Genomic DNA, 9,395 nt, shown 5'->3' with positions numbered 1-9,395 from the left:
ATTATTGGCCACTCTAGATTCATAGGGAGTAAAAATAAATTCTACTTCATAATAAAGGAATAGTAGGGTCACACTGCAAAGGAACATATGGGATGGGAGATACTGTTACTGTCATCTTCAGAAACATGATCTACCACAGCTCAGGGAATAGGAACTAGATTTTCTTAACAACGTTTGTATTGAGTGACTCAATTAGGCAGACCCATCTGTGCTTGGATCACAGAGATACCCACTAAAAAGAAGTAAATGGAATTAAGTGTTTTAATTTAGCATAACTTGTTTACAGGTGACTTAAATTTATTCTTCAGAATATGGAAAATAGTTCCTTTGGGTCTAAAGTCATATTCAGAAACATCAATGAAAACAGATAAAGGACATTAGGCTAGAGAAAATCATTATCAGTGAAGAGCGTTTCTAAAAGTAAAAACTTTTCCTTAAAGAAGAGGTAGGTGATAAAACCCCTCTTACACCACTTACTCCCTGGATAGTGACAATGGTGAGATTATAGTGAAAAACAGAAGGGTATTATGTTAACATGAACAAAGCAGAAAACAACAAAAGGGCACCTGAATAATAAATAGGAAAAGTCAGACAGCAAGAGGCCCATGAGAGTCCTATAATTGCCGTTACTGAGATTTTGGTTTTTTCCCCACCTCCCGGCTCATGTACAGTTCTTTTAAAAGTGCAATATACTCTACTTTTGCTTTGTATTTTACATTTCAGTTTACTGGGGGGGAAGGGGTTTAAGGCCTTTACAGAATTTCTGAATGTGGCTATAGTCAAACATGGAATTACAAAATAAGATTGGAGATAATCTAGCCAAATGAATTATTATTTACCCTGAACTCCCGAGTCTCTTACAACTGTACAAACTCTGGTCTCTGAGATAAGTTAGAGATGGATAACATGAAAAAGGCAAAAACAGAATGATTTTGGTAGATTTTTCAATGCTGGGGAGAAGAGGAAGTAAGAAATGACACCAAGATTTGGAGCCTAGATGATAAATGAATGGGTATGTTTCCTAGGGTGATTAAGAAGGTAAGTAGAAGGGAAAGAGAACTGTGAACTGCAGAGAAAGATTACAAAAACAAGTTTGTGAGTGAAAGAATATTTTAAGGCAAAGTGGCAGCTAGGCAGCATTTTCATAACATACTGATATCCCTGGCTTACTTCTGTTTGGGAAAGTTCCCCCACCCATTCTCCTTTTATGAGACTATAACTTTTTATTATTCATTTTACTGTTTGTCATTTATTGAGTTGATTCTACCCAGTGTGTTTACAACTCAAATAAAATACTGAAGACAATCAAGTATACAGAAACAAGGCTGGAAAATGCAACCTACCCAGTGAAAATATCATTAGTATCTAGTGGCAGCTGCACACTGTAAAACAATTGGAATCGTCTCAGCTAGAGGCAAATGAAAAACAAGGGAAATGAGTATCTAGATGCCTTCCATGGAAAACTTTTTTTTTTAAATAGAAGGTGGTTTTAAATGGGCCGTCAGGGAAAGAGGATAAGTTGTCTAAGTGAGAAAGCAGACAATCCATCAAGAACAGAATGCAAAGAAGAGAAAAAGGTAAAGTTCTCATGGGAACAGGATACAAAATTGATGACAATGGGCCGTCACAGAGGATGAAGAGCAACATAACAATGTGTGCTACTATTATTTGCATAAACTCCAGAGAATTTGGCACAATCTACATTTTCCACATCACAATCATAAACCAGGAAGTAAGAAATAAAGGGTTTCAAGCAGCCAAAGTAGGGGTGGGAGTATTAAAGTTCATTCAAGGGAGTCCCCAGGTCCTGACTTTACAAATAATTCCAATAAGTTTGGCTACTATCTCCTCTTTCAAAGTCAATCATTTAAAATGAGATTCAGATTCAACATTACGAGTTCATACTTGCTGAGCACTAACTATGCACCAGGCACTGTTCTACCTAGATGGACTCATTTATCACTATAGTAACTTCAGAGATAAGGACTGGGATATCCTCACTTTACTGATGAGGAGATTGAAACACAAGGAAGTTTTAAAAATCACCCACAAACACAAAGCTAGTAAGTGGTAGAGCTAGGATATGAACCCAGGCTAGTCCAGATCCTACATCCTTAACAACTAGGCCAGCACCTCTCAAACTTGAGTGTGCATCAGGATCATCTAAAAGGCTTTTCAAACACGGAGTGCTGAGCTCCATCCTCAGAGTTGCTGACGTTAGTAGGTCTGAGATGGGGCCAGAAACTTCACCTGCCTAACAAATTCCCAGGTATATGAGTTTATGAAGCTTCCATAATAAAGAACCACAAACTGGGTGGCTTAAACAACAAAATATTATTTTCTCTTAGTTCCTAGAAGCTTAAAGTCTGAGATTAAAGTGCAGGCAGGGTTGGTTTCTTTTGAGACCTCACTCTTTGGTTTGTGGAGAGCTGTCTTCTCCGTCTTCACATGGTCATCCTTCTGTGTGTGTGTCCCAACCTCCTCTTCTTACAAGGACACCAGTCATATTCGATTAGGGCCCAGTCCACTGAGCTCATTTTAATTTAATTACCTCTTTAAACAACCTATCTCCACATACAGTCGCATTCTGAGGTACCTGGGGTTAGGACTTCAATACATGAGCTGGGGGCTGGGGAGGAGGAAGCGGTAATTCAGCACCTAACACGAGGTGGTGCTCATGTTGATGCTGTGGGTCCAGAGATCACAATTTTAGAGCTACTGAACTAGTCAACACCAGGTGCCACCGACTGTCCTGAGTGGTTTTATATTTGTTTTCTCATTTCAATTATTATGTCATTTAATCCTCATACGAGAAAAATACCATTATCCTCATTTTCTTGAGAAAATTGAGAATCTGGGATGTTAAATGACTTTCCTCAAATCACACAGCTGGTGTGGTGGACCCTATTGGCTGTACTATTACTGCTATGATCTGTTTCTACTGACACCACTCTGACACTAAATGCATGGGTTTTCCATACCAAGCAATTCTCCAATTCCCTGCAGACACCAATTGGGTATCTTGCATTTCAATTCAATTCGGACACTATCTCGAGTTAGCACAGACCCCACAAGTTAAGGGCTCAATCCCACAAGACTTCCCCCAACTTTAGCTGTCAATTCTAAGTAGTAGGTTTTCAGGTTACCCACCCTTCTCTCTGATGCCTATAAATCACTGGTTCCTATGACCCCTTCCTCAGTTTCGATAATTTGCCACAAGGGCTCACAGAACTCAGGGAAGCATTTTACTTACTACTACTGTCTTCTTTTTTTTTTTTTTTTAATGAAGGTACTTGCAGATTGAACCCAGGACCTCATGCATGTGCTCTACCACTAAGCTATAACTCCCTGCAACAACTATTACTGTTTAATTACAAAGCATTTTTTAAAGGATACAATTGAACAGAGCCAGCTGAAGCAGTACACAGGACAAGACCCAGAAGGATCCTGAGCACAGGAGCTTCTGTCCCCACGGAGTTAGGCTACACCACGTTCTTGGCACAAAGATATGTTCACCAACCCTGAAGCTGTCCAGACCTCTTTATTTAGGGTTTTTATGGAGGTTCCATTACATAGGCATGATTGATCAAATCATTGGCCATTGGTGATTAACTCAATCCCCAGATCCTCCCTCATCCCCAAAAGTTAGGGAGTGAGTAGAAGCAGGACTGAAAGTTCCAACCCTCTAATCACCTGGTTGACTCCTCTGGCAACCAGCCCCCATCCTGGAACTACCCAGGAGCTTTTAGCAACCAATTATTTTATTAACATAAACTCGATGTGGTTCAAAGAGGATTGCTATGAATAATAAAAGACACTCATATCACCTCAGTCACTCAGTAAATTCCTAGGATGTTAGAAGTTCTGTGCCAGGAACCAGAGACTAAGATCAAACATATTTTTCTTATTATATCACAATATCACAGCTGTCTACTCAGCATGCATTCTCCTCTTCTTCCCTTCTACTAGAATCTGATTTTACTTAGTATCTACCTGTCTCCCATCCATCCATGTGCTTCCACAGAGGCAACACTCCCAACCCATCCCAGTAACTGGTTCAAGCATGTGATATAACTTTGGCCAACAAGATGTGAAGGAAAGTCTCATGCAGGGATTTTCAAGAAAGGTTTCTGTGTCTAAGAGAGAGGAATAAAATCTGATGTTGTCATACCTAGATGTGATACCTGAATTAGCTGCAGCCATCTTGCCACTGGGCTGAGGATGAAGCCTGCAGGACTGAGTCCCTGATTACCTTGCTGAATGGCTGGATCAAGCCTGAACTCTCCCTTTTCCTAAACTCTGCGCTCTGTGAGCAATATGTTCCTTACTATTGGAAACAGTTTGAGTCTTCCTTACAGCCAAAGGCAACCCATCTGATTCAGTTGGGAAACGGGTGCTAAGATTTGAATTACATGTAGTTACAAGAGAAGTCATAGCAGAAAGAAGGACACCAAGGCTGGAGCCAGAATAAATTTGCAATCCAAGAATACAAAAAGCTTGGCAATTCACAAAAGGACAAATATTGTATGATTCCACTTATATGAAATACCTAGAGTAGTTAAAATCATGAAAACAGAGACTAGAATGATGGTTTCCAGGGGTTCGGGGAAGGGGAAATGGTGAGTTGTTTGATGAGTATAGTTTCAGTTTTACGTGATGAGAAAGTTCTACAGGTCTACCATGCAACAATGTGAACATAGTTAACACTACTGAACGGTATACTTTAAAAAGGTTAAAAGGGTAAATTTTACATTATGTGGTTTTTTAATCACAAGTTTAAAAAAAAATAGCTTAGCAAATTAGAGTCATAGACTCACACTTCAAAGGCCCTGAAGACATTACTCTGTTGTATAGAACACTGTCACTGTTCCTCTCACCTTAAATCCCATTGGCTGTTCCCCTGTTTCAAATGCTCTTTCCTCAGATACGTTCATGGTCACATCTCTCATTGCCTTCAAATCTTCAAATGTCACTTTCTCAATGACGCCTACCCTGACCCCCAAATTTAACACTGCAACTCACCCCATCCTCATCCCCCACCACAACTCCCCATTTCCCTTAACTTGCTCTACTTTTGCTTGCTTTCTCATTATCACTTTCTAACACGTTACACAACTTACTCATGTTTATTGTTTATTGTATGCCTCCCCTTCTAAAAGGTAACGTCTACAAGAGCCAGGATCTTTATCTTACTTTGCTCCCTGATGTTTCCCAAATGCCTACCTAATGCCTGGCACACAGTTGACACTCAATAAATATCTGTTGAAAGAATGAATGGCATTAGTCATCAGCTAAAGATCTTCTATGCATTGACATTATAAAATACGAAAAATGACTTCTTTGCTAAGATGGTAGATCCAGTTTTGCTCCTGCCCCTAATCCTAATAATCAACAGAATGGGAGAACAGAAGGGGAGACAATACTCCCAAAATGCAGGAAGCTGGAGAGCAAACAGATCAGCGGTAGCCAACTTTAAGGATACGAAAAGCTGAATCCTATGGTAGCAGTCAAGAAAGCTGAGAATCAACCTAATTTACACCACCGAAACCTCAAAAGACTCAGGACAAGTAGCACTACGTACCTCTGGAAATGGAGGTGGGGATTAGAAGTTATAATAAGGAAAATTTGGGGAAGGTCACATGAGAAGTCTCATCCCTACATCCCTCCCTACTCCACTCTTTGGCAAGAGTCCTCTCCCACCCTGACATGATGTATATTCTCTGGAGAGGGTGAAAAGGTGGGTCCTTGGATTTTAAGAACTAGGTAATGTACCAACTAGGGGTATTCAGTGACCAAATGCATGTTGAATGTTGAATAATCCCAGAGCACTGGCAGACCTTCACTCTTCAGGCAGACGAGCAGAAGAGTTTTATCCTGAACAATGTGACCAGCCAGGTGGAATATCTAAAGATACTGACATCAAATGGCCTAACCAGAGCATCACACAGTAAAACTTGAAATTGACAACCCCCATGCAAATGCTCAGAGCTTCTAATTAGTTTTTTAGTCCCTACTTTCAACATGAGCTGACAATTAAGGATTCAACCAATCAATCAATGTATGTTAAAATGTCACAATATACAGAAAATAAAAATAAATAAGGATTTACCAGATATCTGAAGTGGAAGATAGAGACCAAAAAAGGAAAAAGCAACTTGTAAGAAATAGGCTACGCAGAGTGAATACATTAAAAATTACCCCCTCAAATCATCTTTATTAATATACTCAGAAAGATAAGACACTGTATTTACATAAAAAGACTAGAATGCTATTCTTTTAAAGAACAATTAAGAGAACAAAAAGGTGCTTTGGGAAATGATAAACATGATGGCAGAAATGAGAAACTTTCAATTGAACGATTAGAAGATAAAAGTTGAAGAAATCTCCCAAAAGCAGTTCAAACAGGCAAGGAGCTAGAAAATGGAGACAAATGATAAGAAAATAAGACGACCAGCTCAGAAAAGGCCAATATTTGAATAATAAGAATTCAAGAAAGACAGCAGAGAGGAAATGAAAGGAAGAGAATCATCAAAGACATTTTTCAAGAAGATGCCCCAGAACTAAGTAACATGAGTTGCCAGATTGAAAGGCCGGCTAAGTGTCCTGCACAACGTTGAATTTAGACCCACAGGAGGGTACACATTGTGAAAGTCCAGAGAATTAGAAATAAAGAAAACAACCAGTGCTAACTCACTTAGCAGATAATCTATAACCTTCTTTTTTCCAGGGGAAAATGAATCATACACAAAGGATCAGGAATCACAATAGTGCTTCAAACCAGTTAGATTAGCTGCACATCAAACCAGCCCTTGCATATGTGGCTTATTTGGCTACCTGTAAGGTTGTCAGAAGACATGGCAGAGTTGTTCCCTTACAGCTACTTGGTCTATTGGATAAGGTTATCATATTGCAAGAAAGCTAACAAGAAAACTCTAATTTACTTCCCCAGTCCCCAACTAGGATGGTAAATCATAAACAGTATCACATCCCCAGGGAAAATGGCAGAGATTAGTGCAACCCTTGAAGACCTGATAGCTGAAAGTCCCCATCATAACCTGATTTTCACCAGTCTGGTTTTTACAGAAACCAGACTGATCCAGGAGGTTGACAGTTGACTACCACAAATTCAACCAAGTCAGAGCCTCAATGGCAGCTGTATCTTCACTAGAGCAGACTGACAAGACTTCAGGCACATGGCATGTGGTCACTGATCTGGAAAGTTCTTCTTTTCCATCACTATCAGGAGAAAAGGCCAGAAGAAGAGTATTCCCCCGGGGCTAAATAATGATAATCTATTAAGGTAAGGGGATCAAAGTAAGGAAGAGGCACAGGGAGAGGCTTCACGGGTGGGCAATGGAAAGATGCAAGGATTCCCGACCCTAGCAAAGGGACAATAGATGGGATTTTTATTCAGATTTCTGACCATCGGTTCACATATTAGGACTATATCTAATTGAGGGAATAAAAGCTTAAAAAATGCCAAGATAGAACAGTTTCATAGACCCCCTTCTATGCTGGAATCTCACGAGTATGATAGAATGTTTCATTGATCACGAAGATTCCGTGCTGCTCCCTGAAGAATGAGGAAATTATCCTGGGCGGTTGAACTCAGGAATGGCCATATGAGTTGTCTGGCCAATTAAACAGGAGTAGAATGTGAAATGTGTCACCTCTAGGCAGCCACTTTAAGAGCCAGGTTCTCTTTTTGCTGCCTGTAATCATGGAAACATGTGTCAAGATGGAGCATCTATCAGCCTATGTCTCTAAGTGACTACATGAGCACAGCCCCTTTGTTAACCTACAACAGACATGAGCAAGAAATATATTTTAAGTTGCTGAGATTTGGGGGTTAGTTTGCTATCACAGCATATCTAAGCACTCCTGATCAGACAAGAGGAGGCACTCACTCCCTTGGAATTGGCTTATCTGTCCAAAGTCCAAAGCTTCTTGGCCTTTGCAGTGGATATTGCAGTTGCCTTTCCGGGATCCATTTCCCTGTCCCATAGCTTCTGACAGGGGTTTCCACATGATTCGAGTAAAGCTAACTCTATCCCAAGCTCGGAGGGGATGTTACCTAGGCTAAACCAATCAGAACATTTCATTTCCCTGGCCAGAAGGATTGGGTCAGTAGTGAACACATGCCCTTACCTGGCCCAATCAAAGTGAATCTTAGGGCTCTTGCTGGGAATGCACATACTTAACAATATTACAACAATTTTCACATTTCTTTATCATTAGTTACATGGTATCTTACTAAGTGGACTACGTATTACTGAGAACCAAAATCCTAATTTATCCTTTTATTGCCAGAACCTGGCATAATGGTTGGCACAGAGGAGATGCTTATAAATAATCATTGATTAATTAAAAGAGGAATAAAATTTACTCCTTTTCTTCAAATTTCAGGGCAACCTATCTGTCTGCATACCCACAGTCAACTCTTTGCATCTCTGTCCTTTCCTCCATCCTGCCTCCATCCTGACATAAGGATAAGTAAATCTGTCCAGTGTTGATCTTTCAAAAAAACTACAGGTAAAAAATTTCCTTCTCATTTGCTTGGTATGTGTATAGCATTTGTATGGCTACTTGGGGCAGATCTATTCTGGGCTCCCTTCTGCTGAGCAGGGTCAGCACCAAAACCTCTATACTGACTGAAGCAACTATCTGCCATTTTGTGATTGCACTATACCAGCCTTGTGCTACTGGAGAAGTCTCAGTTCCAAGACCAATTCATGAGTCTTTACTAAATGGATCCTTTACTAAACGGGTACAATGCCCAGAAATAATACCAAATAACCTCCAGGACTACTTCAACCTCTCCCACTCTCCTCAAGTCACCAATCTCCCTTTTCTCCCTCCCCTCTAACCCTCAACCCTATCATTCATAATTTGGCCTCCTCTTCTCTAGAAAACAGAAGTCACCAAATGGGAGTTCTCTCATTTTCCTAAAACTGAACATCCACAACTATCCTAGCCTCCTTGCCTCCAGTTGTGATAGAGGAACTGTTCCTCCTCCCGTTGTCCCACCTCCTGTGTTTTGAATTCTCTCTCTCCCTTAATTAAAACAAAAAAACAAAAAACAAAACCTCACATCTCTCAATCCTTCTGTCTTGTAGTCTTCCTTTTCACAAACCCTGCCTATTAGTTTTAAAATGGACTTTTAAACAGTCTTTTCTCTAAGCTTCACCTAACTTATTCCACATTAGCTACCAGCTATATTTGTCTTCCCTCCCACATCCAATTTTCTCATTATCTCCCAAAGACAGGAAAGGCAGTGAGTAATACTGGTTAAGAACATGGATTCTGGCACCATGCTACCTGAGTTGAAATACATCCTTTCATGGCTCTGAGACCATGGGCAAGTTACTTCACCTCTCTCTGCCTCAATTTCCCCA

The sequence above is a fragment of the Vicugna pacos genome, chromosome 5 (assembly GCF_048564905.1).
Source record: "Vicugna pacos chromosome 5, VicPac4, whole genome shotgun sequence".
NCBI classification, from domain to species: domain Eukaryota; kingdom Metazoa; phylum Chordata; class Mammalia; order Artiodactyla; family Camelidae; genus Vicugna; species Vicugna pacos.
The sequence above is the reverse complement of the archived record's forward strand: the minus strand, read 5'-3'. Positions refer to the sequence as shown.